We start from the raw sequence: 6,359 nt of genomic DNA on the forward strand, positions 1-6,359 counted from the left end.
CCCAATCCACAGAAGAATGTCTCTTTTCCCAGGATGTCCATAGATATACTGGAAGCAGGCCACACCCCTAGGGAAACTCCCTTTCAACAGATTGGCTGCTCAAACATAATCATCTGATCCCATCATGGGAATAACCACATCACCACAGCTTAAACCACACAGAATTGTGGTCCAGCCAAGTTGACACATAGCTCCAACTATCACAGTACTCCACCACATTTGGCTCTCTGCTTCACCAGTAATGGGTGCCCCTCGTGATTCCAACTTCCTACCACTAAAAACAATGCTGCCGTAAACAGCCTGGTGCATGTCCATTATGGTCCTGCATGGAAATCTCCTTAGGAAACCTCTCATTCATTCAGTGTCTTTGTGTACAATAGATAAGGTGCCTCTTCCTCTTGGCGAAGCTAGGCCAACAGTAAAGAGCACAGCTTGGCAAGCAGAGTTCAGGCTGGGTTTCATCTCAAACTCCATACCTCAACTGGGAACTCAAGCCCAGGGCACAGTCTGCAAAACTGTAAGAGGTAGCCCTGCAAACAAACAAAAAATCTCCCTTTCTCTCTGCCCTCTAGTTTCTGTTTTGGGCACTATCTCTGCTGGTTGGTGTAGGGAATGGGTGTGTACGTTTGCGTGTCAACTGACCACAGAAATCTCATCATAGCACATGTATAAATTTAATTTGACCACCTATTATGACATCGCTGGAGCACTTTATACATGGGCTGATGCAGTTTGTGTGAGCACCATAGCTTGATTGTCAGCTCCATAGGAACAGGAATACCGGGTATGGATACACCACACTGGTGGTAGGGCAAAATTAACCTGCCTGAGGCCAAAGTATCTTAGTTCTCTCATGCTGCTATAACAGAAATACCACACATGGATAGCTTTAACAAACAGGAATTTATTCGTTTACGGTTTGGGAGGCTAGAAGTGTGAATTCAGAGTGCTGGCTCTTGGAGCTGAGTGAGGGCCCCTCGACCTTGGGCTCTGTTTCTTGTTCCAGGCCCACTGGAGTGGGAGGTGTCTCCTAACTTGCGTAACTACTGGATACTGAGGATGACAAACCCAAGATTGGCAAGTAAAATGGCACAATCTCAAGATCAGCAGGCAACATGGCACGTCACTGATTCAAGTCCAGAGACAATCCCAAGATTGGCAGACAACATGGCAGGTCACTGGTTCAGGTTCAGGAACTGGAAATGAAGACTTGAGCAAACACAGGAGCCAAACATACAAAAAAGCTAGAGACCATTTCCTAAGTTTCTCCCCATATACTGGAAGCAGGCCACACCCTGAAGGCAACTCCCCTTCAACTACTTAGCTGCTCACAGCAGATTCCACTGTGGAGGTGATTACAATCTCAACATGGGGAATAACTACATCCAACTGCCGAGCCAATCAAAACCATGGCCTAGCCAAGTTGACACACAACCTTAACTATCACACAAGGCAAGGGGCATAGGCACTGCACTCACCTTTGTCTAGGAGACGGGCAGAAAAACATCTTTTTCTTTAATGCTGTTGCCCTCTCATATTTAGGACACAGACAAAGTGGCTGACCTCATATCTACAGGGTAGCAGTAGCCAGTGGCTTTGCCACAAGTGGTAGAAGCCTGATCCTGAGCCATCTTGACTTTGCCTCTTGGTGAACATCCTGTGACAGACACAAGTAAGGACTGACAGTCCTAACTCAAGGTCACCAGGACTGGTTTGGATTCAACCATTCAGGACAGCTCATTTAAACAATCTATTGGCAATTCTTTGTGACCATTCAGGCACATGTAAACCAAAAAAACCCATTACCATTGAGTCAATTCCAACTCATAGTGGCCCCCATTGGGTTTCCAAGGCTGTAAAGCTTTGTGGAAGTAGATTGCCTCATCTTCCTCCACAGTTTGAACCACCAACCTTCTGGTTAGCAGTCAAATAATTGTGTGTGGAAGTAATTGAAACATCTAAGTTATAAAGTATGCTGTTACTTATTTCATGCTGATATTTTCTAACATCAGCTATTCCTCCTCCCATCAGTACTCTCCTTCTCATGTTCAAACAAAAAAACAAACTCACTGCCATCAAGTTGAATCCGACTCATAGTGACCCCCCATTGGGTTTCCAAGGCTGTAAATCTTTATGGCAGTAGATTGCCCCAACTTTCTTTGTGGAGCTCTAGGGGGTGGGTTTGAATTGCTTAGCTTCTGGTTAGCAGTCACATGCCTTATCCACTATACCACCAGAGCTCCTTCCCTCTTACGGTCACTAAAACTCACTGCTGTGAGTCGGATCTGACTCATAGAGACTCCTCCTTGGATTTTTGAGGTGGTATCACTACAGAAGTACATTCCTCAACCTTCCTTCTGAGGAGTAGCTAGTGGGTTTGAACCCTCAGCCTTCTGGTTAGCAGCCAAATGCCTCAGGTACTATGCTACCAGGATTCTGTAATTTGCTACAAAGTAACAGAACTCCTGAAGCATGAAAGAAATGGCTCATGTTGTTGTAGAGTCGGCAAGTTCCAAATACGTAGGTCAGGTGTTAGTGTGGAGAACCCTCATTTGCATAGTTTCAGGGAATGATGAACCCAAATTGGCAGGTCAGACAGTGGACTGCTGGCTCACAAGGTTGCAGAAGGTGGTAAATCAGGTCAGATGATGACAAACTTGGCTCAAGTCCCAAGATCTGCAGGTCAGATGATGACAAACCAGATGCAGGATCCAGAGCAAGAGAGAGAACTTTGCCAGAGGATTCATATATATTGGATGCAGACCATATACTCAAGGAAACTAATGGTGGTGACTTGAGTTGCACCCAATATTAAGGCACCATCCTCACAGTCCTTGCTATGCTTGAACCTATCACTGCAGTCAATCCATCTCATTGAGGGTCTTTCCCTTTTTCTCTCATCCATTACTTTACCAAGCACAATATCCTTCTCAGGGAATGGTCCCTTCTGACAACATGACCAAAGTAGGTGAGAAAACTCTGGCCATCTTTGCTTCTAAGGATCATTCCAGCTGCACTTCTTCCTGGACAGATTTGTTTGTTCTTCTGGAGGTCCATGGTATTTTCAACAAAATTTGCTAACATCACAGTTCAAAGGCATCCACTTTTCTCTGGTCTTCCTTATTCATTGTCCAGGTTTCACATACATATGAGGCAATTGAAGATTCTAAGGCTTGGCTCAGGTGCATCCTAGTCTTCAAAGTGACATCTTTGCTCCTTAACAGTTTAAAGAGATCTTTTGTAGAAGATTTGCCCAGTGCAATAAGATGTGTGATTTCTTGACTGCTGGTTCCATGGGTATTGATTGTGCATCCAAGGAAAATGAAATCTTAGACAACTTCAATCTTTTCTTCATTTATCTTGATGTGACTTATTGGTCGAGTTGTAAGGATTTTTGTTTTATGTTGAGGTATAATCCATACTGAAGACTATAGTCTTTGATCTTCATCAGTAAATGCTTCAAGTCTTCTTCACTTTCAGCAAGGAAGGTTGTGTCATTATTAATGAGTCTTCCTGCAATCCTGATTCTACGTTCTTCTTCATAATAGTCTAGCTTTTCAGATTATCTGCTTAGTATACAGATTGAATAAATATGGTGAAAGGATACAACCTTGACACACTCGCTTCCTGATTTTAAACCATGCGGTATCCCCTTGTTCTGTTCGAATGACAGCCTCTTGGTCTATGTATATGAATGAGCACAATTAAGTGCTCTGGAATTTCCATTCTTCTCAACGTCATCCATAATTTGTTATGATCCACACAGTTGAATGCCTTTTCAAAGTCAATAAAACACAGGTAAACATCTACCTGGTATTCTTTGCTTTTAGCCAAGATCCACCTGACATCAGTAATATATCCTTCATTCCATGTCCTCTTCTGAATCCAGCTTCAATTTCTGGCAGTACTCTGTCAATATACTGCTGCAACCATTTTTACATTATCTTCAGCAAAATTTTACATGTATGTGGTATTAATGATATTGTTTGATAATTTCTGCATTCTGTTGGATCACTTTCTTTAGAATAGGCACAAATATGGATCTCTTTCAGTCAGCTGGCCAGGTATCTATCTTCCAAATATCTTGGATGACACAGCACCTCCAGTACTGCATCCATTTGTTGAAATATCTCAGTGGGTATTCCATCAATTTCTGGACTCTTTTTTTTTTTGCTAATGCCTTCACTGCAGCATAGATTTCTTCTTTTGATACCATTGGTTTGATCATATGCTACCTCCTGAAATGGTTGAATACTGACCAATTCTATTTGGTACAGTGACTCCGTGTATTCCTTCTATCCTCTTTTGATACTCCCCAACTTGTTCAAAAAGGAGCTCTGGTGGCGCAGTGCCTAAAGCATTTGACTGCTAACCAGAAGGTCAGTGGTTCAAACTCACGAGCCACTCTGCAGAAGAAAGACCAGGCGATATGCTTCTGAAAAGAATTAATACCTCAGAAACTCAATGGCAGTCTCTATGAGTTGCAATCAACTCTATGGCAGTGGGTTTGGTTTGAGTCATTCAATATTTTGCCCATGGAATACTTCAATATTGCAAATTGAGCCTTGATTTTTTTTTTTTCCCATTCCTTCAGCTTGAGAAATGCTGAACATATTCTTTCCTTTCGGTTTTCTAATTCCAGGCCTTTGCACATTTCATCATAGTACTTTAGTTTGTCTTCTTGAGCTTCCCTTTGAAATCTTCTGTTCAACTCTTTTATTTCATTATTTCCTTCATTTGCTTTAGCTACTCCCCATTCAAGAGCAAGTTTCAGAGTCTATTCTGATATACATTTTGGTCCTTTCTTCCTTTTCTGTCTTTCTTCATGCATGATGTTCTTGATGGTATCCCACAACTCATCTGGTTTTCAGTCATTGGTGTTCAATGCATCAAATCTATTTTTCAGATGGTTTGTAAATTCAGGTGGAAAATAATCAAGGTCGTATTTTGGCTCTTGTGGACTTGTTTTAATTTTCTTCAGCTTCAACTTGAACTTTCTTATGAGCAATTCATAGTCTGTTCCACTGTCATCCCCTGGCCTTGTTCTGACTAATGATATTGAGTGTCTCCATTGCCTCTTTCCACAGATGTAGTTGTTTGATTCCTGTGTATTCCATCTGGCGAGATCCATGTGCATAGTAACTATTCACATTGTTGAAAAAGGCATTTGCAATGAATTAGTCATTGGTCTTGCAAAATTCTATCACGTGATCTCTGGCATTATTTCTATCAACAAAGTCATCTCTTTCAACCACTGATGATTCTTCCTTGTTTCCAACTTTTGCATTAATCACTGGTCATTATCAATACATCTTGATTGCATGTTTGGTGAATTTCACACTGCAGAAGTTGGCAAAAATCTTCAGTGTCTTCATCTTTGGCTTTACTGATTGGTACATAAATGTGAGTACTAGTAGTATTAACCAGTACTCTTTGTTGATAGGTGTTATGGAGTCAGCTTCAACTCATATCGACCCTATGTACAACAGAACAAAACACTATCCAGTCCTTTGCCATCCACACAAGGCTTGCTACACTTGAGCCCATGACTGCAGCCACTGTGTCAATCCATTTTGTTGAAGGTCTTCCCTTTTTTCACTGACTCTCTACTTTACTGGGAGCTCTGGTGGTGTAGTGCTTAAGGCTTTCGACTGCTAACCAGAAGCCTAATGGTTCAAACCCACCAGTCACTCTTTGGAAGGAAGATTGGGCAATCTACTTCCATAGTGATACCACCTGGGAAACTCAATGAGGGGTAGTTAAGAGTTGGATCCGACTCGACAGCAGTGAGTTTGGTTTTGTTTTGGTTTCTACTGTACTAAATATGATATCCTACTGGAAGGACTGATTCCTTCTTACAACATGACCAAAGTGGTGTTGTTGTTAGGTGTCATCAAGTTGTCTCTGACTCATAGTGACCCTATGCACAACAGAACAAAACACTGGCCAGTTTCACACCAGCTCCATGATCCTTGCTATACTTGAGCCCATCACTGCAACCACTGTGTCAATCCATCTTGTTGAGGGCCTTCCCCTATTTTGTTGATCCTCCACCTAAGGATGTCCAGCATGGACATCCTTCTCCAGGGAATGGTCCCTTCTGACAACATGACCAAAGTAGGTGAGACCAAGTATGGCCATTCTTGCTTCCAAGAAGCATTCCCACAGCACTTCTTCCAGGACAGATTTGTTACTTCTTTTAGCAGTCAATGGTACTTTCAGCATTCTTTGCCTACACCACAACTCAAAAGCATCAACTCTTCATTAGTCTTCCTTATTCATTGTCCAGCTCTCACATGCATAACAGGTGATTGAAAATATCATGGCTTGGGTCAGGCGCACCTTATTCATCAAAGAGA

Source organism: Orycteropus afer, unplaced genomic scaffold (genome assembly GCF_000298275.1).
Source record: "Orycteropus afer afer isolate SDZICR_OR568_19922 unplaced genomic scaffold, OryAfe1.0 scaffold00112, whole genome shotgun sequence".
Classification (NCBI taxonomy): Eukaryota; Metazoa; Chordata; class Mammalia; order Tubulidentata; family Orycteropodidae; genus Orycteropus; species Orycteropus afer.